The following is a 24,625-nucleotide window of genomic DNA, read 5'->3' as shown; positions in this document are numbered from 1 at the left end:
ACTTCTTCATCTACAACATCTTCTCTTTCATCCACTGCTCTTTTTAATGATTTTGTATCCACCTGCATTTCTGCCGATTCTGTTTCTACCACCACTGATTCTGGTACTGTTGTTACATCTTGGGTCTCCATTTCATTTTCTACTCTTCTTTCATTATCCACGGTTTCCTCTGTCACCTTTTTTTCCTCCACCACTACTTCTCCCTGAGCAGCTACCGCTGGTTGTTCTTGAGGGTCTTCCTGAGGCGGTACTGGTACCACCACCATCTCTGCTTTCTTCTTCGCTTCCTCTTCTGCCTTCTTCTTTGGGCAATCTTTCTTTTTATGAGGATCCCCTTCTTTACAATCAAAACATCTGCCGCAAGCGCCAGTCTCATGGCCATAACCACGACAGGTTTTGCAAAAAGATGGCATGCCTGAAAAAAATAAGTATCCTCTGCTCCTATTAATGAAAACAATTGGGGGTGGTCTCTGGACTCCACCGTCCGGATCTCTTTTGAACGAAAAAAGGAATCTCCTCTTGCCGTTCCACACCCCAAAAGAATTTCGACCATTCTCTTTGAAAATAACCTTCTTACAGTACGTATAAAGGAAGGCTTCCACTTCTTGTGAAATAAATGGGTCGTACATATGTACGGTCACCATTTTTGCCTCCAACTGAAAAAGGGGTAAAACTTTAACACCAAAAAAAACTGGATTCTTTTTCCTACTCTTGTACAGTGTATATGCCTTCTCGCAGGCACCACTGCCAGTCAGAGTAACATCCACAGTTCCTCTTGAAAAAAAATCTTGAACACAAAAATAATCCATCATGTCGATTTCCAAAAGCGGGCAAAAAATTTCTTTGTAAAGATAGCGTAGGTCCTTTTCTCCTCGGACTTCTGCTGAAATAATAAACCGAAGGGTATCCTTCATCCCAAAAATCTCCGCATTGTAGTCTCCACGGACTTCCTCCGCACCTCCTCTTCTCCTTGAATCCTCCATCTCAGTCACCGAAATTAGCTATTCGAATAGCTCGATCGTGTCCCGCCTTACTTTCCGGCTCTCCTCCAATAGCAGCAGCAACTCACATATAATATGTAAATTGAAGGCCGAAGGTTCAGCTTTCCAGCTCGGTATCCTTCTGAGTTTTCCAACTCACCCCCAAAAGCAGCAATGAACAAAGTTCAAAGGCCAAGGGCACAGTCTTCCAACTCTTCTGGACAGCCAAATGGTAAAGACAGTTTTCACTTGATCTTCGCTAAAAGGCTGAGAAGCAATTAGCAATAATCACGCCTCAGTTGAACCTCATTGGCTATGATACTGCCACTGCGCAAAGCTTATACCGCTCCTCCACTGCTCTTGCCCATTGAAATCAATGGGGCTCTGCGGCTATATAGTGCAGACCCCCCACTACAGTGCACAGACCCCCGCTACAGTCCCAGAGTTATAGCGTGACGATGCCAGCTGGAAACTTAAGGAGAAGCTTTTCTGGATTTATAAAAATAGCCTCCAACACCTGCATTGCAGTTTTACAAAAATTTGCCCTCGGGCTGGCACTGAGGATTATCATTTGGCTCTTCAACTATTATTATTATTATTATTCAGGATTTATATAGCGCCAACAGTTTACGCAGCGCTTTAACTTTTGCAGCGAGCGTCTATCGAGGCGAAACACCTCCTCAAAGATCGCCATTTTAGCAGCAATTTCTTTTTTTTTTTTCCAATAAAAGTTTTTATTTAGCAGATAAGATTATTGTAACAAAACAGAAAATGTAAGTGAGATAAGCTTACAAGGCCTCCATATCAAGTCTCATTACAGTCACCTTTACTCCAGCAGGCTTTGCATAGCAACCTCAATCCCGTCTCTATTTCGCCATAGATCAGGGACGGAAGCAAGCGCCACCTCCTGGAAACTGATAACAACAGATACTACACTTGATCTTAGCCAAAAGGCCGAGAAGCAATTAGCAATAATCACGCCTCAGTTGAACCTCATTGGCTATGATACTGCCACTGCGCAAAGCTTATACCGCTCCTCCACTGCTCTTGCCCATTGAAATCAATGGGGCTCCGCGGCTATATAGTGCAGACCCCCCACTACAGTGCACAGACCCCCGCTACAGTCCCACAGTTATAGCGTGACGATGCCAGATGGAAACTTAAGGGGAAGCTTTTCTGGATTTATAAAAATAGCCTCCAACACCTGCATTGCAGTTTTACAAAAAGTTGCCCTCGGGCTGGCACTGAGGATTATCATTTGGCTCTTCAACTATTATTATTATTATTATTCAGGATTTATATAGCGCCAACAGTTTGCGCAGCGCTTTAACTATTGCAGCGAGCGTCTATCGAGGCGAAACACCTCCTCAAAGATCGCCATTTTAGCAGCAATTTCTTTTTTTTTTTCCAATAAAAGTTTTTATTTAGCAGATAAGATTATTGTAACAAAACAGAAAATGTAAGTGAGATAAGCTTACAAGGCCTCCATATCAAGTCTCATTACAGTCACCTTTACTCCAGCAGGCTTTGCATAGCAACCGCAATCCCGTCTCTATTTTGCAATAGATCAGGGACGGAAGCAAGTGCCACCTCCTGGAAACTGATAAGAACAGATACTACACTTGATCTTAGCCAAAAGGCCGAGAAGCAATTAGCAATAATCACGCCTCAGTTGAACCTCATTGGCTATGATACTGCCACTGCGCAAAGCTTATACCGCTCCTCCACTGCTCCTGCCCATTGAAATCAATGGGGCTCTGCGGCTATACAGTGCAGACCCCCCACTACAGTGCACAGACCCCCGCTACAGTCCCACAGTTATAGCGTGACGATGCCAGCTGGAAACTTAAGGAGAAGCTTTTCTGGATTTATAAAAATAGCCTCCAACACCTGCATTGCAGTTTTACAAAAAGTTGCCCTCGGGCTGGCACTGAGGATTATCATTTGGCTCTTCAACTACTATTATTATTATTCAGGATTTATATAGCGCCAACAGTTTACGCAGCGCTTTAACTATTGCAGCGAGCGTCTATCGAGGTAAAACACCTCCTCAAAGATCGCCATTTTAGCAGCAATTTCTTTTTTTTTTTTTTCCAATAAAAGTTTTTATTTAGCAGATAAGATTATTGTAACAAAACAGAAAATGTAAGTGAGATAAGCTTACAAGGCCTCCATATCAAGTCTCATTACAGTCACCTTTACTCCAGCAGGCTTTGCATAGCCACCGCAATCCCGTCTCTATTTCGCCATAGATCAGGGGCGGAAGCAAGCGCCACCTCCTGGAAACTGATAAGAACAGATACTACACTTGATCTTAGCCAAAAGGCCGAGAAGCAATTAGCAATAATCACGCCTCAGATGAACTTAATTGGCTCTGATACTGCCACTGCGCAAAGCTTATACCGCTCCTCCACTGCTCTTGCCCATTGAAATCAATGGGGCTCCGCGGCTATATAGTGCAGACCCCCCACTACAGTGCACAGACCCCCGCTACAGTCCCACAGTTATAGCGTGATGATGCCAGCTGGAAACTTAAGGAGAAGCTTTTCTGGATTTATAAAAATAGCCTCCAACACCTGCATTGCAGTTTTACAAAAAGTTGCCCTCGGGCTGGCACTGAGGATTATCATTTGGCTCTTCAACTATTGCAGCGAGCGCCTTTCGAGGCGAAACACCTCCTCAAAGATCGCCAATTTAGCAGCAATTTCTTTCATCTTTGTTTTGATCCAGTTTTTCTTCTTTCAAGTGAACTGTGAAGCACAAGTAAAACATTTAGAGGAGGAAAGGAACATTTTACAGAAAAAAACTTGACTTCTCTGAAGAATTAATTAAAAGTCTGAAAGGAAAACGAAAGGACCTGATGTTTGAAATTCAGTACCTGAAGAAAATTGTGAAGGAGAAGCAGGTAAGTGACAGGTTTATTTACTAAATCTCAGATCATTCCTGTACAATTCACATGTGATTCAGTATGGTGCGATTTGAATCTATTCATTGGGCTCAAATCGCTCTGCATCACAACACAGATCTTGGTGTGATTGAAGTACAGAGGAGGGATTTGAGGTCTTCTTGACCCTAGATCTCTCCATAGAGTACCTGTCACATGCCTATTGCTGTAACAAGGATGTTAAGACCCCTCACACTGGGTCGTTTTGCAGGCGCTACAGAGCTAAAAATGGCGCCTGCAAACCGACCTGAAACAGCCGCTGCCGTGTCTCCAATTTGAAAGTCCCGAGGGCTTTCACACTGGAGCGGTGCGCTAGCAGAACGGTAAAAAAAAAGTCCTGCTAGCAGCATCTTTGGAGCAGTGAAGGAGCGGTGTGTATACCGCTCCTCCACTTTTTACTCTTATCGAAAAGCCAGTGGCGTGCAAAACACACCTCAAAAACTTCCACCCGGTGCCAAAAAAAAAGTGCCCACACATAGAGAGTGAAACACAAAAACGTGCAATGGGTGTACAGAGTCCTCCACTAGGGAAGGACCTTGCCCTGATCCCCCGGGGCGTTAGGCTCCAGACAGGGACTGGGGTACTCAGACAAAGGGTCCATCTGGCCAAAACCAGGCGGACCCCCACAACTGGAAGGTCTGCCGAAGCAGACCTTCCACTCCACACTCCCACACCCATCTCTTGGACACATTTCTTCTACACTCAAATCCCGTGACTTCAAGAAATGTTTTGTCAACAAACACTCATGAAAGGTCTGCCAAGCAATCTCTCTCTGTCGATTAGTTATTCCCACCCAAGTCAGCTTACTCCACACTCCTTGTGCCATCTTCGAAGAAAAATTAAAAATATTACTTACAGTTTCATTCCTTCTTAACCACCTCCTTAATTTAATTTTATCCGTAGTCCCATCTCCCATCTGGTTTAATTCATTCTTCTCAAAAAAACTTCTTAATTTCAAATAAAATACGGTCATCATAAAAGCTCTGGGTTTCGTTAAATCAATCTTACACCAACCCCATTTAGCCATTTCCCAACCAGCCAAATATTGCATCAATTTTGTAGTCCTATTTCCACTCTTGAACACCTTATAACAATTTAACCAATAATGCATGTCCAAAAATAATCTTACATCAGGAACCATTTTTATATTCTTTCTTAATTTCCTCACGCCTTATTCTTTCCATTTTTGATCCCCAAAAGAATCTGCATATATGCATCTCAAATCTCTTACACCATATATTACTAGGTGGAAAAACCACAGAAAAAACACCATAAGAGGCAACAAAACAGCTTTAGAAACCAAAACTTTCCCAGTAAACGTTAATTTTCTTATTTTCCAAAAATCAATCTTTTTCTGAATTTTCACAAGCGCTCTCTCAGCATTAACAGAATTTGTCAGATTCCTCTCAAAGTGCACTCCCAGTACAGTTATAGAATCAGTTTTCGGGATCTTCTCAGAATACACTTTATCCATACCACTTAAATTACATAACTGACTCTTTTCCCAATTAACTTTTAATCCAGGCACCTCAGAAAATAATCTCAGTAACAAATCCACCCTATTCATATCTGTTTGGTTTCCACACAAGAATCCCATGTCATCCATACAGCACAATGACTTTATTTTAGTACCATCTCCTCCCGGTAAGAAAAACCCTTTCATTACTTTATCTTTCTGGACATATTTTAATACAGGTTCAACAACACAAATAAACAAGATTGGGGACAGGAGACATCCCTGTCTTACCCCAGACAAAATATCTACCTTTGGCGACAATCTACCATTGACTAAAATTTGGCTTGTAATCCCAGCGTACAGACTCCTCAGAACTTCCACCATTGGTTTTGGGATCCCCAAGTTTTCCAAACATACAAACAAAAAGGAGTGGGAGACTTTATCATAGGCCTTCTCCAGATCTATTCCAGCCACTGTCAAAGTTTCATTATTTGATTGTAGATACGATATCAGATTTCTCAGCATAATCAATCCATCAGACATCCTACGTCCAGGGACCGCGCACGTTTGCCATTCTCCAACCATCTTCCCAATTACCTGTCTTAATCTATTCGCCAAAATCTTCGCATAGATTTTATAATCATTATTCAATAGAGTAATTGGTCTCCAATTCTTAACTTCTCTTCTATCTCCTTTCTTTTTGTAGATCAGAGTAATTAAGCCTTCTTTCATAGTTTGTGAAGTACAACCATTCTGTCTACAGTACTCCAATACCTCAAAAAAATGCTTTCCCAACACAGGCCAACTAAAATCAAAAAATTCTACTGGTAAACCGTCCCGCCCTGGAGTTTTATTCTTCTTCATACTTTTAACAGCATCCAAAAGTTCGGGTTCAGTAATTTCAGCAGCCAACATATCTTTATCTTCTCGACTTAGGACATCTTCCAATATCTGACAAAAATCTTGTATTTCTTGTACTTTAGCACCTTCTTTACCACTGTATAAATCCACATAAAAACCTTTAACTGCTTCATCAATTCCCACTCCAGTCACCACCTCCTCCTTTACCAACACAGCTGACATAGTACTTTTTGGACTGAGCACCTTTTTAAAGAAATAACATGAACATTTTTCTCCTTCTTCCATATCTTTGATTTTAGCTTTAAACAATATTTCTTTACCCTTTTTCTTCAATTCTTCATTTCTTCTTTCCCGAACTTGCTGTATTTCTTCTTCCACTTCCAACCCCAATCTTTTACATTTATACAAAAAATGTAACTGATTCACAATTCTAGCATTCACTTCCCTCCTCTCACGAGCTCTCCTCACACCTATATTCTTAAAAAAAACCGCCACTTGTTTTTTAACCTCATCCCACCAAAATAACAGATTACAAAAATTATTTTTTTCAAACACTAATTTTTCAAAGAAAGTAACAAAATCATTATATACCTCAGGTTCTTGTAAAAGTGTTGTATTCAATTTCCAAACTCCCCTACCAAAAACCATTTGCTGATCCACCTCCATACTACAGCTTAAAACCACATGATCCGAAAAAGAAACCTTATCACTTTTACATCTCAGAATCTTCACATTTTCTGTTACCAATATTAAATCTATCATTGATTTACATGTTCCTTTATCGGAAAAGTATGAAAAGGCTTCTCCTACACCCCCCACTTCCACAACTACATCTCTCAATTTATAATCAGTTATAATTTCATTTAAATTCTTAGACGTCACTTTTGTTGACCAATCCCATCCCTATCATTCAAAAATCAAATTAAATTAAAATCCCCAGCCACAATTGTAGGAATTCTACCAATTAAATATAATCTTAATTGGTCCAACAACTCCATCCTCTCATTCTTTTCTGCATGAGCATATACATTAAATTATCTGAACGCAGTCCCTTGATATTCCATATGACATAACAACAGTCTCCCAGGTATAATACACTCATATGATGTTATTTTTACATCTCTATTTTTACACAATATCCCTACTCCTTCATTACGAGATACACATAATGGGGACCATACGCAACTTCCAAACCCCCACTCAGACTGCCCAGGGGGATATTCCACACAACACTCCTGCAGACAAAACACATCTGCTTCAAGATTTGTTAACTCCTCAAACACCGCCCTCCTCCTCCATGCTGAGTTTACACTCCTTACATTTATAGTACTTATTGTAAGTACCATTAATAACCAAAAAAATATATCAGCCATAATGCTTAACAAAAAAATACTACTATTTAACATCACACACACTCTGACTCCTTCTTACATTCATAGGAGAACCGGCAGAGTCTGGAGTAAGCTCCAACCCCCCGTAAGTAGGTATCGGAGAACTCACATTCTCCTCCCCCCCCTCTCCAACTCTAAATCTCTTTGAACACAATTCCTCCTCCTCTACAGATGAGCGTACCACCCCTTGTCCACAAACCAAACTACCACTTTCATCTTCCATCTCTTCTTCATCTTCCTCCTCCTCATCATCTTCCTCCTCCTCCCCATCCTCCTCATCTTCCTCTGCTTCACTTGACAAACCACTTAATGGACATGCCAATGGACCTGGAATAACACACTCCTCCTGAGCCTCCACCACACTTTGATCAGCAGCTACACCGATGTCCATTCCATCCTCATCCTCCCCCATTTTACCTTGCTCCGTGTCCACGACAGGCGGGGCAGTACCACCGTCAACCACTCCTCCTTCTAAAGTGGTCTTTTCGGCTTCCTGACCCACCCTCGTTTCATCCACATCTTTGCTGTGATCAGAAACTACATCCCTTGGTACTTCGGGTGTGCCGTCAGGACCCACATTCATACTAGGCCCAGAATCAGCCTCCCCGTTTCCCTGAGAAGACGCATTCTGACTCTCTTGTCCCTGTGCAGTGTATCTTGCATTCATCATATCAGAAAATCCATACGCTCTTTTGATATTCTTATAGGTTTCACATTGACGAGCAAGATGACCAGACTTCTTACATATGTCACATACACGACTTTCCCGACATTGTGAAGCTTGATATAAATAAATATATGTGTATTTGCTAAAGGCTATAAATACGTGAACAAAGAATATAATAAATCTATACAATATTAAAAATTATTATGAATTATAAACAGTGTCACACAAATGTGAAGAAAGTGACTATAATCCACAATTGAATATATGAAAAATGGTAACATGCACCATGCAAAAAAATGTGAGGAAAAAAAAAAAATCCTTTAAATGATTAAAAAAAAAAAAAATATATAAGTGCTACTTGATAAATAAAGTGTCCGAAACCAATTCATACAAATGCATATATCTCAGTTCAAGCCATTCATAAGAGTATATAAATCAAAGTGCACAATAGTGTTCAAACAAATAGCAGGCAATCCTCATGCTGGTTTTTTGAAAAAGTGCTAAATATTCCTCATGCTCTTCTTATGAGATGTGCACATTAAGGCATGCTGCAGTGCTCTCCAGTGACCCCCAATGGATAATGCGCTCACCTTAGAGCGTGTGACACAGTAGCTAAACAGTGTCAAAACACGAATTAGAGCCACTCCAGGGCTCACACAGGGTATGCTGGTGATGATCTGTATCTCGCTCAAATGGTGACATATATGAAAGAAAGGAGACTCATAGCATAATACCGCCAGGAATTTATTTGAAAAGCCCTAAAAACAATCCCTCCAGGAGGGTACTCACAATGCTTGGGTGCATCAGTGCACCATCCTATCCAAAACATGCAATACAGATGAATCCTGTGGCGTGCGGTGCGGTGTTCAATCCTCTGCCTGTCTGTGTGTAGAAAGCTCCGTCCTGCCCCTCCCCTACGCGTCTTCGGCACAGGGTATACGTGCCTTCATCTGGGGGATCTGAAGCTTGATGTTCCCCACCACAGAACCTGCATCTCAGTCCAACCCCACATTCAGCCTTAGTATGACCATACTTCAGACAATTTCTACAGTACGCAGGCTGACCTGGGTAAAACAAGAACCCTCTTTCCCCTCCCACTGAAAAAACTGCCGGAGGCCTTTTCACACTGCCAATACAATCAGGATCATTTTTGAAGCGTCCAACAAATCGATACTTGCCCGACCAAATCCCGAATGTATTTTTCACCCTTTCACCTCCTCTGAGCTCTTCACAATATGTTTACAAGAAGGATCTTATCAATGAAATGTCCGCAAAAGGATTGTAAAGATGTACAGTTATTACCTTCTCTTCTTTCTGGAACAATGGCTGAATCAAGAACTTTTTCACTAACGGGACTTCACTTCTGGATCTTGCCCTTTCGTACACATTCCAGCAGACCTCAGAGGAAACGAAGGATACATCATAAATTCCCTGAGATGGGAAATCCTGCAGACATAATATCTCGCTCACCTTTACATTCAGAATCCCCTTCAAAAGATCCACGACCACATCTTGCAAAGTCACTTTAGCTCCTACGGCCACTCGAAAATGAATTGAGTCTTGTAGCCCATAGCTGGCCATTCTGCCCACAGCAGGAAGATGAATCCGTCGATTCCGGAGCCCGGAGGAGCCGGACTCAGAATAAGCGAAAGAAAACCACGCCCTTAAATCTAGATTCAGATACGCATCCAAAATCCAGACGATCTCCACTCGTACACACTAGACAGCGACAAGCCCAATAGCAGCAAAAAATGCAACCCTAGGGAAGCATCTTAAGGCCGAGCAAGTCTGGTGCCAGATGTTACCTAGTGACAAAGACACATGATCTTTGCCAAAAGGCCGAGAAGCAATTAGCAATAATCACGCCTCAGTTGAACCTCATTGGCTATGATACTGCCACTGTGCAAAGCTTATACCGCTCCTTCACTGCTCCTGCCCATTGAAATCAATGGGGCACCGCAGCTATACAGTGCAAACCCCCCACTACAGTGCACAGACCCCCGCTACAGTCCCACAGTTATAGCGTGACGATGCCAGCTGGAAACTTAAGGAGAAGCTTTTCTGGATTTATAAAAATAGCCTCCAACACCTGCATTGCAGTTTTACAAAAAGTTGCCCTCGGGCTGGCACTGAGGATTATCATTTGGCTCTTCAACTATTGCAGCGAGCGTCTATCGAGGCGAAACACCTCCTCAAAGATCGCCATTTTAGCAGCAATTTCTTTTTTTTTTCCAATAAAAGTTTTTATTTAGCAGATAAGATTATTGTAACAAAACAGAAAATGTAAGTGAGATAAGCTTACAAGGCCTCCATATCAAGTCTCATAACAGTCACCTTTACTCCAGCAGGCTTTGCATAGCAACCGCAATCCCCTCTCTATTTCGCCATAGATCAGGGACGGAAGCAAGCGCCACCTCCTGGAAACTGATAAGAACAGATACTACACTTGATCTTAGCCAAAAGGCCGAGAAGCAATTAGCAATAATCACGCCTCAGTTGAACCTCATTGGCTATGATACTGCCACTGCGCAAAGCTTATACCGCTCCTCCACTGCTCCTGCCCATTGAAATCAATGGGGCTCCGCGGCTATACAGTGCAGACCCCCCACTACAGTGCACAGACCCTCGCTACAGTCCCACAGTTATAGCGTGACGATGCCAGCTGGAAACTTAAGGAGAAACTTTTCTGGATTTATAAAAATAGCCTCCAACACCTGCATTGCAGTTTTACAAAAAGTTGCCCTCGGGCTGGCACTGAGGATTATCATTTGGCTTTTCAACTATTGCAGCGAGCGCCTTTCGAGGCGAAACACCTCCTCAAAGATCGCCAATTTAGCAGCAATTTCTTTCATCTTTGTTTTGATCCAGTTTTTCTTCTTTCAAGTTACATAGTTACATAGTAGGTGAGGTTGAAAAAAGACACACGTCCATCAGGTCCAACCTATGTGTGTGATTATGTGTCAGTATTACCTTACATATCCCTGTATGTTGCGGTCATTCAGGTGATTATCTAATAGTTTCTCGAAGCTATCAATGCTCCCCGCTGAGACCAGCGTCTGTGAAGGAGAATTCCACATCCTTACCGCTCTTACAGTAAAAAACCCTCTACGTAGTTTAAGGTTAAACCTCTTTTCTTCTAATTGTAATGAGTGGCCCCGAGTCTTATTAAACTCTCTTCTGCAAAAAAGTTTTATCCCTATTGTGGGGTCACCAGTACAGTATTTGTAAATTGAAATCATATCCCCTCTCAAGCGTCTCTTCTCCAGAGAGAATAAGTTCAACGCTCGCAACCTTTCCTTATAACTAAGATCCTCCAGACCCTTTATTAGCTTTGTTGCCCTTCTTTGTACTCGCTCCATTTCCAGTACATCCTTCCTGAGGACTGGTGCCCAGAACTGGACAGCATACTCCAGGTGCGGCCGGACCAGAGTCTTGTAGAGCGGGAGAATTATCGTTTTTTTCTCTGGAGTTGATCCCCCTTTTAATACATGCCAATATTCTGTTTGCCTTATTAGCAGCAGCTTGGCATTGCATGCCATTGCTGAGCCTATCATCTACTAGGACCCCCAGGTCCTTTTCCATCATAGATTCCCCCAGAGGTTCTCCCCCCAGTGTATAGATTGCATTCATATTTTTGCCACCCAAATTCATTATTTTACATTTTTCTACATTGAACCTCATTTGCCATGTAGTCGCCCACCCCATTAATTTGTTCAGGTCTTTTTGCAAGGTTTCCACATCCTGCGGAGAAGTTATTGCCCTGCTTAGCTTAGTATCATCTGCAAATACAGAGATTGAACTGTTTATCCCATCCTCCAGATCGTTTATAAACAAATTAAATAGGATTGGTCCCAGCACAGAACCCTGGGGAACCCCACTACCCACACCTGACCATTCTGAGTACTCCCCATTTATCACCACCCTCTGAACACGCCCTTGTAGCCAGTTTTCAATCCAGGTACTCACCCTATGGTCCATGCCAACGGACCCTATTTTGTACAGTAAACGTTTATGGGGAACTGTGTCAAATGCTTTTGCAAAATCCAGATACACCACGTCTACGGGCCTTCCTTTATCTAGATGGCAACTCACCTCCTCATAGAAGGTTAATAGATTGGTTTGGCAAGAACGATTCTTCATGAATCCATGCTGATTACTGCTAATGATATCGTTCTTATTACTAAAATCTTGTATATAGTCCCTTATCATCCCCTCCAAGATTTTACATACTATTGATGTTAGGCTAACTGGTCTGTAATTCCCAGGGATGTTTTTTGAGCCCTTTTTAAATATTGGTGCTACATTGGCTTTTCTCCAATCAGCTGGTACCATTCCAGTCAATAGACTGTCTGTAAAAATTAGGAACAACGGTCTGGCAATCACCTGACTGAGTTCCCTAAGTACCCTCGGATGCAAGCCATCTGGTCCCGGTGATTTATTAATGTTAAGTTTCTCAAGTCTAATTTTAATTCCGTCCTCTGTTAACCATGGAGGTGCTTCCTGTGTTGTGTCATGAGGATAAACACTGCAGTTTTGGTTACTGAAGCCCCCTGATTCACTCGTGAAGACTGAGGAGAAGAATAAATTCAATACCTTTGCCATCTCCCCATCCTTTGTAACCAGATGTCCGTCCTCATTCTTTATGGGGCCAATTTGGTCTGTCCTCCCTTTTTTACTGTTTACATACTTAAAGAATTTCTTGGGATTTTTTTGCTCTCCTCCGCTATGTGTCTTTCATGTTCTATCTTAGCCGTCCTAATTGCACCCTTACATTTCTTATTGCATTCTTTATAAAGTCTGAATGCTGAGGATGATCCCTCAACCTTGTATTTTTTGAAGGCCTTCTCCTTTGCTTTTATATGCATTTTTACATTGGAGTTAAGCCATCCAGGATTTTTGTTCGCTCTTTTAAATTTATTACCCAATGGGATACATTGGCTAATCGCCATTTTAGCAGCAATTTATTTTTTTATTTTCCAATAAGTTTTTTTTTAGCAGATGAGATTATTGTAACAAAACAGAAAATGTAAGTGAGATAAGCTTACAAGGCCTCCATATCAAGTCTCATTACAGTCACCTTTACTCCAGCAGGCTTTGCATAGCAACCGCAATCCCGTCTCTATTTCGCCATAGATCAGGGACGGAAGCAAGCGCCACCTCCTGCAAACTGATAAGAACAGATACTACACTTGATCTTAGCCAAAAGGCCGAGAAGCAATTAGCAATAATCACGCCTCAGTTGAACCTCATTGGCTATGATACTGCCACTGCGCAAAGCTTGTACCGCTCCTCCACTGCTCCTGCCCATTGAAATCAATGGGGCTCCGTGGCTATACAGTGCAGACCCCCTACTACAGTGCACAGACCCCCGCTACAGTCCCACAGTTATAGCGTGACGATGCCAGCTGGAAACTTAAGGAGAAGCTTTTCTGGATTTATAAAAATAGCCTCAAACACCTGCATTGCAGTTTTACAAAAAGTTGCCCTCGGGCTGGCACTGAGGATTATCATTTGGCTCTTCAACTATTGCAGCAGGCGCCTTTCGAGGCGAAACACCTCCTCAAAGATCGCCAATTTAGCAGCAATTTCTTTCATCTTTGTTTTGATCCAGTTTTTCTTCTTTCAAGTAAACTGTGAAGCACAAGTAAAACATTTAGAGGAGGAAAGGAACATTTTACAGAAAAAAACTTGACTTCTCTGAAGAATGAATTAAAAGTCTGAAAGGAAAACGAAAGGACCTGATGTTTGAAATTCAGTACCTGAAAAAAATTCACATGCCTATTGCTGTAACAAGGATGTTAAGACCCCTCACACTGGGTCATTTTGCAGGCGCTACAGAGCTAAAAATGGCGCCTGCAAACCGACCCGAAACAGCCGCTGCCATGTCTCCAATTTGAAAGTCCCGAGGGCTTTCACACTGGAGCGGTGCGCTAGCAGGACGGTAAAAAAAAGTCCTGCTAGCAGCATCTTTGGAGCAGTGAAGGAGCGGTGTGTATACCGCTCCTCCACTGCTCCTGCCCATTGAAATCAATGGGGCACCGCGGCTATACAGTGCAGACCCCCCACTACAGTGCACAGACCCACACTAAAGCTGGTTCTAATCCCAACCACGACACTACCTGCCTGGAGTTTGCATGTTCTCCCTGTGCCTGCGTGGGTTTCCTCCGGGTACTCCGGTTTCCTCCCACACTCCAAAGACATGCTGGTAGGTTAATTGGATCCTGTCTAAATTGTCCCTAGTATGTATGAATGTGAGATAGGGACCTTAGATTGTAAGCTCCTTGAGGGTAGGGACTGATGTGAATGTACAATGTATATGTAAAGCGCTGCGTAAATTGACGGCGCTATATAAGTACCTGAAATAAATAAATAAATAAAATAAAGTGCACAGACCCCCCACTACAGTGCACAGACCCCCCACTACAGTGCACAGACTCCCCACTACAGTGCAGACCCCCCACTACAGTGCACAGACCCCCGCTACAGTGCAGACCCCCACTACAGTGCACAGACCCCCTCTAACACAATACAGCCCCCCAATACAGACTCCCCTTTCAGAACACACACGGAGAACCCGAGGTAGTGGCTTCGCACCCGAGCCAGTCGGCACACCCGGGACCCGGCACAACGATCCCCTTCTCTCTGTGGTCGTGGCTCTGATAAGTCTCGGCAGCGGCTGTCACAGCCGAGAAGTGTGAAGCTGCTTCCCCCTCCTCCTGCATGCACAGCACTGTGTAGACATAAAGGAGGAGGGGGAGGTGGCTTCACTCTGCAAAGCCACTACCTCGGGGCGGGCGGGCTCTCCATGTGTGATGTGTGTTCTGTCATTAGCGTACTCATTGTAATAGGCGCACACACTTTTTTTTTTGGCGGCTGGCTAGACCGTGTATTTTCAAACCACGACTGGCTTGACCGCAGTAGCCTGAGCACTACAACTCCCACAAGCAGCAACGGCCGTCACGTAATGTGACCAACGTCACCTTCTGGGCTAGCCCCGTACTCGAGGCTCAGAGAGAGACTGTCAGCCCATTGTAAGTGAGTTATTTGGTGGACACAAGGACAGCCGCGGCGCCGGACGTTATTTAATTTGTGTTACACTTGGGTGGTACACAGAAAAATTGGGGGGGGGCATGGCTACCTCAGGCCCCATACTAGTGTAGTGCCCACCAGTTTGGGTGAGGGCTACAATAGAGTTTAGTGTTATATTAGGCTAAAGAGAATCTCACTCTGCAGTGTAATCTGGTGGGGTTAGATTTCTGGGGAGGTTTATTAGTGTAGAGGAGGGTGTGACCCCCTGCACTCTGCTTGAACAGTTTCCTTTGTTTTCTGGAGTATTTACTAACTCCTCCCTTAACCCTACCCCCTTAAACCCTTCCCTCCTTTCCTATCCCACCGGTCACAAAGTTAAGACCTACGCCACTCATCTCCTCACCATAGATCTTACAGTCTCAGTTCCTGGGCGTACTCAATGTCTTTTTGAAAGCTGTCCATCCCTCCCATTTTGCCATGGTTCTGTTAGTCTCCTCGTCAACAGTGCTACCCCAACATTCCATTATATATGTTTCCTCAACCGTATCTATCCATTCCCAGATTAATGGAGTTTTCTTCTTTTGCCAATTCTTGGGTATGAGTCTCTTAGCGGCGTTTAAGAGATGAGGGGTCAGGGACCTCTTATACTGCTTTATATCACCCACCCCACCATGGAACAGCACCACCCAAGGATCTTCCACTACTTCTTTTTTTGTAATCTCCTTAATGAGTTGCAGGATCTTTTTCCAGTATTCCCTTATTTTAGGGCAGTCCCACCACAGATGTGTCATGGAGTCAACCTCTTTACAGCCTCTCCAACACTCTGCTGATGTATTGCCCTTGAATTTGCTTATTATTTCTGGGGTTGAGTACCATCTTACTAGACACTTATAGTTCGTCTCTGCTGTTCTGCTATCCACTGCCGAGGTGTGGGCAAGGTTCAGGATTTTTCCTATAAACTGGGGTTCATGATCCAGACCTTAGAGACTATGGGCTTAGGCCCAAGAATGATTGGCTGGGTCAAGTCATTGTACCACCATCCAACTGCATCCATAAAAGTAAACGGTCTAGTGTCTCTCCCTTTCGAGATGAAAAATGGGACGAGGCAGGGATGTCCCCTGTCTCCAATGCTATTCGTCCTCTCCTTGGAACCACTCCTGGCCACGATATGTAATGACTCCAGCATATCTGGTTTCAAGCTTGGAAAGGAAGAACACAAAACTCCTGGCTTTTGCAGACGACATACTGTTTTATGTCACGAACCCCCGGAAGACAATGCGCAACTTAACAAATACCTTAAAACAATATGGGGAAATCTCCAACTTTAAAATAAATCTTGCAAAATCTGAGATATTAAATATTACCTTAAGCCATACAGAAGAAAGAATATTAAAAAATGAGTTTAAATTCACCTGGACTAAAGAATTAAAATATCTGGGGATTATATTAGCAAACACACGGGAGAAGATGTACAAAATAAACTACATTCCCCTACTAGACGAAGTCAGGTCAGATTGTAAAAAATTTCTTTGAACATCGCTATCCTGGCTGGGACGTATCAATATTATAAAAATGGCGATCCTCCCTAAGGTCATGTATAGATTTCAGATGGTGCCATTAGCCCTCCCCCAACAATACTTGAGAAAATTAAAGATGTTGCTAATGAATTTAATTTGGAAACATAAAAAACCAAGAGTCTCCTTTCAAATGTTGAAACAGGGGAAAAGGAAGGGAGGATAAGCGGTCCCTGACACCTCAACCTATTACAAAGCTGTTGTGCTGTCCAGAGTGGTAGAATGGGGCAAGGAAGAAAAAAAAAAAAAAAAATGGGTTAGTAAGTAAAGCACAATTGGGTAGTATTATTTGGAATCCCCCACAACATAGAAGACTACACGAAAACACTGACGCATTGACACATAATGTTTTCAAAATTTGGGATGGGATATATAAACGGCTTAATGGCAAATATAATTCACCTTTAATTACACTGTTAGATAATGAATATTTTCCACCAGGAATAATAATATAGGAGGAGTTTGGTTAAAAAAAGGTGTCACACAATTAAGGGATATAATAAAAAAAGGAAAAATGATTCCTACACAGGATTTGATGCACAATAATCTTGCACGGGGGATGGTTGAATGGCGGTCTCTCCAGTTGAACCACTTTATCAAAAACTTACCTCAACCTATTAGATCCGGAGAAGACCTCTCCATTTTTGAATGATTGTTCGTGGAAAAGGACCCGAGAAATACTATATCAAAAATGTATAAAGTTTTATTGAAGGCAGAAGAAGTGGAGATACCGCCATTCATTAGAAAATGGGAGAGGGAATTAGGGACAACACGTGATAAAAAGGCCGTTTTTACAACTTTTTTTTGCGCTGATACATGTCCCCTGGGGCAGGACCCAGGTCCCCAAACACTTTTTATGACAATAACTTGCACATTAACCCTTAAAATTAGCACTTTTGATTTCTCCCATAGACAATTCACTATAGCCACTTTTACTTCATGACCTTTTTATCCCTTTAGAAATGTCATTTTGCTATCAGACTATTCTAAACACGGGAAAAAAGCACCAATTTACAGGCATACTATAGACACTCCCCAGGTACGAAATTTAAAGGAATATTTGACTTTTATTGTTTCACTTTAAGCTTTATTAAAATCGCTGCTCCCAAAAAAACGGCCGTTTTTAAAACTTTTTTTTGCATTGATACATGTGCCCTGGGGCAGGACCCAGGTCCCCAAACCATTTTTATGACAATAACTTGCATATAAGCCTTTAAAATTAGCACTTTTGATTTCTCCCATAGACTTTTAAAGGGTGTTCCGTGGCTTTCGAATTTGCCGTGAACACCCAAAATTGTTTGCTATTCGGCGAACGGGCGAACAGCCAATGTTCGAGTCAAACTCATGTTCGACCCGAACATAAAGCCCATCCCTAGTCACAAGCATCCCAACCCCACATTGACCTAATATAGCCACATGGCTATATTGGGGAATATATATCCCATCTGCACTTCGATGGTCCAGCAATGACAGCTAACGTCTGGATTTGAACCAAGCTCATCCGTATTTTTGTTGAATTTTTACCACTAAATATATGCTTAGACATGTGCAGATTATTTTACAATTTTCATCTTAGCTGGCAGATAGATGAATCTAGCTAAGCACAAGCCAATGCCATGCTGCATTATATGGTTGCTGATTCACTCAATTAATTTTAGATTGGGTGAGTTATAAATTCTACATGCACCCATGAACAAGGTGGCACATTTATCCCAAGGGGAGGTCTCAGATGGATTAACTGGCACAATTTATGCTCTGCTGAAAACTCTGCAGATTACACATTACAATTTATTTATCTCTATACACAGTTGTTTTAAATGTCCACTGTAGAGCATCGAGCACTTTGCAGCAATATACCATATATCAACTATTATAAATGCGGGACAGTGTTTTTCCACTTACACCACCCTTATTCCCTTGTTACATATTGTCAGGACTCTGAGGAGTTCACAAATAATATCTAAACAAATACATGTTGTCTCAGATGAAATAATTCCTAGAAAGTGTCACTTATAGGCCTGTAATGAATGTCCTGAGTGTCCTCATCCAGTAATGAAATAGGATAGTCCTCTCATGGGATCACTGGAATACATGAAGACTACATTTACACTACTTATACTGCCTTGAGTGTAAATTAGGTCTGAATAAACAAATTCGTTAGGCCCTTTTGGACCTTTTTTGTTTTTAAAGCATGAAGTGCTTTACCAATGGAAATATCATCAAAGGGAGAATATGTATTTATTATGCTGAGCGTTAAAAAAGAGGAATTTTGCCTTACCTTTAAATTCTATATCCTGGAGTATGGGTGCTCAACCTTTGGCCCTCCAGCTGTTGCGGAACTACAAGTACCATTAGGCATTGCAAGCCACTGCCAGTTACAACCATGACTCCCAAAGGCAGAGGCATGATGGGACTTATAGTTCAGCAACAGCTTGAGCACCCATGTGCCTGGAGTAAAGCGCAGGACTCAATCTAGATATTCATAGACCCTGGGTTATTGGGTAGTACCCGATAGGTGATTGGACACTGGCAAATCTTTGCTGGACACTTTCCATGTAAATCTTTGTAATGTCAAGGTATTTGTTTAAGGGATTTAGGTCCAGGATAGGACAAATACCCCCGTTGGGTTTTGGCACCATGAACAAGTTTGAATAGAATCCTTTGAACCTCTCCTCCAGAGGAACCAAAACAATGACTTCCTCGGACGAGAGATGATGAAGGTTGGCCTGCAGATCTGACTGTCCTTGATGAGATTTTGGTTGGTTAGAGAGAAGAGTACGACGAGGGGTAGGATTTTACCACAAAGCCTGAAAAGTTTAACACTATACAGGTGAATAAATTTCCAGTTTTTACTTACAGTTATAACATAGAACAAATACTATTTTGTAAACCTGTAAATAGTGAGGCTACAGTATCGGTCAAGTACAAAGTCCTGTCCATGTTGATGATCCCTAATCAGGGTCCAGACTCCATCTATCATGGTGGGCCATATTCCAGGAGGGGTCTCCAAAGGTCTGGTTTCTTTGGGGATTGGCCACGACCCCGGACCTGTAAAGCACCCTGTTGCTAACTACATGCATTGCACTAAATGCTGAAGCGAATGTCCAAGCAGAACCCAGTGCCCAAAGCAACATTACAGGCCATCTACACGCTGTGGTTCAATAACCATATTTATAGATTTGATGTCTTGAGTTTTACTGCCTTATACGGACCTGTGGAATATGCATCAGCAACTCTCTACTACCCCCTGATATTAATTGCAGTGTAATTCTTTTGGTTTTTTTCAGCTATTGAATAGCGTGTCTCTGGTGTTGTCTATTAATTGATCTTGTCCTATCATTTTCTCATACTCACCACTAATGAAATGTGCCCCATCTCTGTCTGCTGCAGTATTCATTAAATCTTTTACTTCTCAGATGGTAGGTAAAGCTGTCCATTTCTCTTGGCAAAAAGCCACACGTTCCTGTAAATTCTTGGGCGGTCTTGCATGAACTGCACGTTTGAGATCTCCCCAGAGTGACTCAATGATATTGAGGTCAAGAGACTGAGTCGTCTACCCCAGAACCTTTACTTCATTCTGCTGTAGCCAATGACAGGTCGACTTGGCCTTGTGTTTTGGATCATTGTCATGTTGGAATGTCCAAGTACGCCCCAAGTGCAGCTTCCTGGCTGATGAATGCAAATGTTCCTTCAGTATTTTTTGACAACATACTGCGTTCATCTTGCCAACCATTTTGACCAAATTTCCTGTGCCTTTGTAGCTCACACTTCCTCAAAACATCAGCGATCCACCTCCGTACCTTTGATCATAGGCCTTGTTGACTCCTCTCCAAATGTAGTGTTTATTGTTGTGGCCAAAAAGCTTTCCTGGCAGTTGTGACTGAAATTTCAGTTAGTCTACCTGACCGTGGTTTGGTTTCAACAGAACCCCTCATTTTCCACCTCTTGATTAGAGTTTGATCACTGTTGATTGGCATTCTCAATTCCTTGGATATATTTTTATATCCCTTTCCTGTTTTATACAGTTCAACTACCTTTTCCCGTAGATCCTTTGACAATTCTTTTGCTTTCCCAATGACTCAGAATCCAGAAACGTCAGTGCAGCACTGGATGAAAGATGCAAGGGTCTGTCAGGAGTCCAGAAATGAACTGACCTTTTATACACACACACTAATTAATTTACAAGCAAATAGATCACAGGTGAGGATGGTTACCTTTAATAGCCATTCAAACCCCTTTGTGTCAACTTGTGTGCATGTTAACAGGCCAAAAACTTTTGATTAGGGTCATTTGGGTAGTTTCTGTTGCCATTATGATTTAAAAAGAGTAAACACAGTTGATTGATAATAAATGCCTTCAGCCAAACACTAACCATGAGTGAAAGAAATGTTTTTCTGTTATCATTCATATTCTCTGAAAAATGGCCAATAAATCATACATTCTGCCAGGGTATATAAACTTATGAGCACAACTGTAAATAATGATACCAATGTATTATATATTGATTCCCTAAAGGGGAAAAAAACTACAAATCTGCACATTACATTTAAATTTTTTGTACAAATATTGCACACAAGCATATAAAAAAGTTTTATTTACTGTAAAGTTTACTTTAACCAGTTGAAGACCAGGCATTTTCTAGCACTTTTTGTTTACATGTGAAAATCAGTTTTTTTTTTTGCTAGAAAACTAGTTAGAACCCTCAAACATTATATATTTTTAAAGCCCTAGAGAATTGGTGTGTTTGGCAATTTTTTTTATGTCACACGGTATTTGCGCAGCATTTTTTCAAATGCAGTTTTGGGGAAAAAGAATTTAAAAAATATTTTTTTTTAAGTTTTAAAGCAAAAAAAAAAAAAAAATAACCCATTTATTTGTAAAATATAAAAGATGATGTCACGCCGAGTAAATAGATACCAAACATGTCATGCTTTAAAATTGTGCATGCCCGCACAACGGTTACAAATGACGTAAATTTTACTATTCATAGGCGACACTTTAAAAGCCTTTATAGGTTAACACTTGTAGATGTACAGAGGTGATCTAGTGGTAGAATTACTGCCCATGATGTGTCGTTTGTGGTAAAACCTCACGTGTGGGCGATCACGGTTTGCATGCGTTCAGTACAACGCACGCATTCATCTTTGTTCGCTAGAATAGGGGGACAGGGGCACCATGCTGTCCTCTTTTTTATATTAATTTATATAATTGTATTTATTTTTTACACTGTTGCTTTAAAAAAAAAAAATTTTTGATCACTTTTATTGCTGTCACAAGGAATGTAAACATCCCTTGTGCCAGCAATAGGCATGTGACAGGCATTCTTATAGAGGGATCTTGGGTCTATAAGAGTTGAGTGGGTTATGGAGATGGACCACATTGAGGTGATAGAGACACTCTTGTCACGCGAATTGGATACATATGAACAACGTTGTCAAATTTGGCTCCCTTGGACGTTGCTCAGGGAATCCCCTGAAATACAATATATATATATACATAGTTACATAATAGGTGAGGTTGAAAAAAAGACACAAGTCCATCAAGTCCAACCTATGTATGTGATTATATGTCAGTATTACATTGAATATCACTGTATGTTGTGGTCGTTCAGGTGCTTATCTAATAGTTTTTTGAAACTATCGATGCTCCCTGCTGAGACCACCGAATTCCACATCTTTGCCGCTCTTACAGTAAAGAATCCTCTACGTAGTTTAAGGTTAAACCTCTTTTCCTCTAATTTTAATGAGTGGCCACGTGTCTTTTTAAACTCCCTTCTGCGAAAAAGTTTTATCCCTATTGTGGGGTCAGCAGTATGGTATTTGTAAATTTAAATCATATCCCCTCTCAAGCGTCTCTTCTCCAGAGAGAATAAGTTCAATGCTCGCAACCTTTCCTCATAACGAATATCCTCCAGACCCTTTATTAGCTTAGTTGCCCTTTGTACTCGCTCCATTTCCAGTACATACTTCCTGAGGACTGGTGCCCAGAACTGGACAGCATACTCCAGGTGCGGCTGGACCAGAGTCTTGTAGAGCGGGAAAATTATTGTTTTATCTCTGGAGTTGATCCCCTTTTTAATGCGCGCCAATATTCTGTTTACTTTGTTAGCAGCAGCTTGGCATTGCATGCCATTGCTGAGCCTATTATCTACTAGGACCCCCAGGTCCTTTTCCATCCTAGATTCCCCCAGAGGTTCTCCCCTTAGTGAGTAGATTGCATTCATATTTTTGCCACCCAAATGCATTATTTTATATTTTTCTACATTAAACCTCATTTGCCATGTAGTTGCCCACCCCATTCATTTGTTCAGATCTTTTTGCGAGGTTTCCACATCCTGCAGAGAAGTTATTGCCCTGCTTAGCTTAGTATTGTCCACAAATACAGAGATTGAGCTGTTTACCACATCCTCCAGGACGTTTATGAGCAAATTATATGGGTTGTTGTAAGATTTGAACCTGGTTTAGAGTTGGAACGAGCAGGGCAATGTCAGTCTGAGTGCCCATTCCTGGCTACATTACTTATACTTTCACTCTTTCCTCTTTTTTTCCTTTTTTTTGTCTTGTTGTATTTTGTGTCTTGTGCAATGTGTCCCACACCCTTGCAGGAGTTGAAGATGGGGTGTAGTAAACCAGAGACTACAACCCTATTGGGTTGAGGAAGATACAATATTGTTATTCTTTTCAGGGGTTCATCAACCTGAGTAGTTTGGTGTACCACTGTATTTCTCTTTGCAATATATGTTCTTATATTTGTAGACCTTCCCCAATAGTATCCTAATTAGTTTATGCTATTTTTGGGGGTAATAATGCAATATGTTTTTTTTTTAAATTGTCTGTGGTGTGTGGATAACGTGTTTTTTTGTTGTTTTTTTTTTTTAAATTTGTATGGAAATAATTTCAATAAAATTAGTTTGAACACAAGACCCCAAATCCCTCCTTTGCACTTGAAAGCATTCAAAACGCCAAGATCAGTGCTTTTGAATACTTTTGAGTTTTTAAAACTGGTGTCTTTAAGACTCCAGTAGACCGGAAGTGATTTCATGACATCGCTTCCGGGTTACTACATCCGAGACCCGATCAAAGCCGATCCCGGCTTTCTTTGCATCTCCGGCCAGCTGGCGGACGTGTCAGCTGGTCGCTCGGGTCCCCCCCCCTCCCGCTGCTTGCAATAACAAAAGAGTGGCTGCTAAACAATGGTACCGGGGGGGTGATGTCTTCAGCTGCAACCACTTGAAGTCAGAAGACGTACAGGTACATGATTTGGCAGCAATCGCTAAATGAATGCTTTGTAAGGACACGGTGGTATTCTATAAAAGTACATGAGGAAATGAAATTGTGTGAGTTCAGCTGAACTCGCACAATTTCATTCCTGCAGTCAGTGTGAACCTGGGCTCTCTCAGGCAATTTAATCTCATGAATATATGTAAAAGCAGAGGTTTCCCTCACTGAAAACAACATTCCAAAATGATCCGTAAATCTGGCGATACAGGCAGCTGAAGTTATTTGTACATCTGAACTATTCCTGTAAAAGTTGACCTTAGCCCCAGCCACTCCTAATTTTCAAGCCTGCCTATCGGTCAGATAAAATGATAAGCAGTATAAATGACCAAAAGAAAGGCGTTAGTTAACAGGGCCGATTTAAACCCTTTTAGGCAGGCCATACATGGTGCAAATTTCTTTCCTGCAACCACGATTCCCCTATCAACACAGACAGTGCTGACAGG

At 41.8% G+C, this 24,625-nt stretch overlaps 7 pseudogenes; all 7 read right to left on the bottom strand.

Moving 5' to 3' along the window:
- Positions 1-1,254: 1,254 nt before the first annotated feature.
- LOC141146493 (U4 spliceosomal RNA) lies at positions 1,255-1,319 on the bottom strand (annotated as a pseudogene).
- Positions 1,320-1,941: 622 nt separating this feature from the next.
- Positions 1,942-2,006, bottom strand: LOC141146502 (U4 spliceosomal RNA; annotated as a pseudogene).
- Positions 2,007-2,627: 621 nt separating this feature from the next.
- Positions 2,628-2,692, bottom strand: LOC141146501 (U4 spliceosomal RNA; annotated as a pseudogene).
- A 405-nt stretch (positions 2,693-3,097) lies between these two features.
- LOC141146403 (U2 spliceosomal RNA) lies at positions 3,098-3,318 on the bottom strand (annotated as a pseudogene).
- Positions 3,319-10,086: 6,768 nt separating this feature from the next.
- LOC141146504 (U4 spliceosomal RNA) lies at positions 10,087-10,210 on the bottom strand (annotated as a pseudogene).
- A 560-nt stretch (positions 10,211-10,770) lies between these two features.
- LOC141146500 (U4 spliceosomal RNA) lies at positions 10,771-10,835 on the bottom strand (annotated as a pseudogene).
- A 2,678-nt stretch (positions 10,836-13,513) lies between these two features.
- Positions 13,514-13,578, bottom strand: LOC141146499 (U4 spliceosomal RNA; annotated as a pseudogene).
- Between the last annotated feature and the right edge of the window lie 11,047 nt (positions 13,579-24,625).

The sequence above is a fragment of the Aquarana catesbeiana genome, linkage group LG05, assembly GCF_042186555.1.
Source record: "Aquarana catesbeiana isolate 2022-GZ linkage group LG05, ASM4218655v1, whole genome shotgun sequence".
Classification (NCBI taxonomy): Eukaryota; Metazoa; Chordata; class Amphibia; order Anura; family Ranidae; genus Aquarana; species Aquarana catesbeiana.
This window is presented reverse-complemented; position numbering and strand designations above follow the sequence as displayed.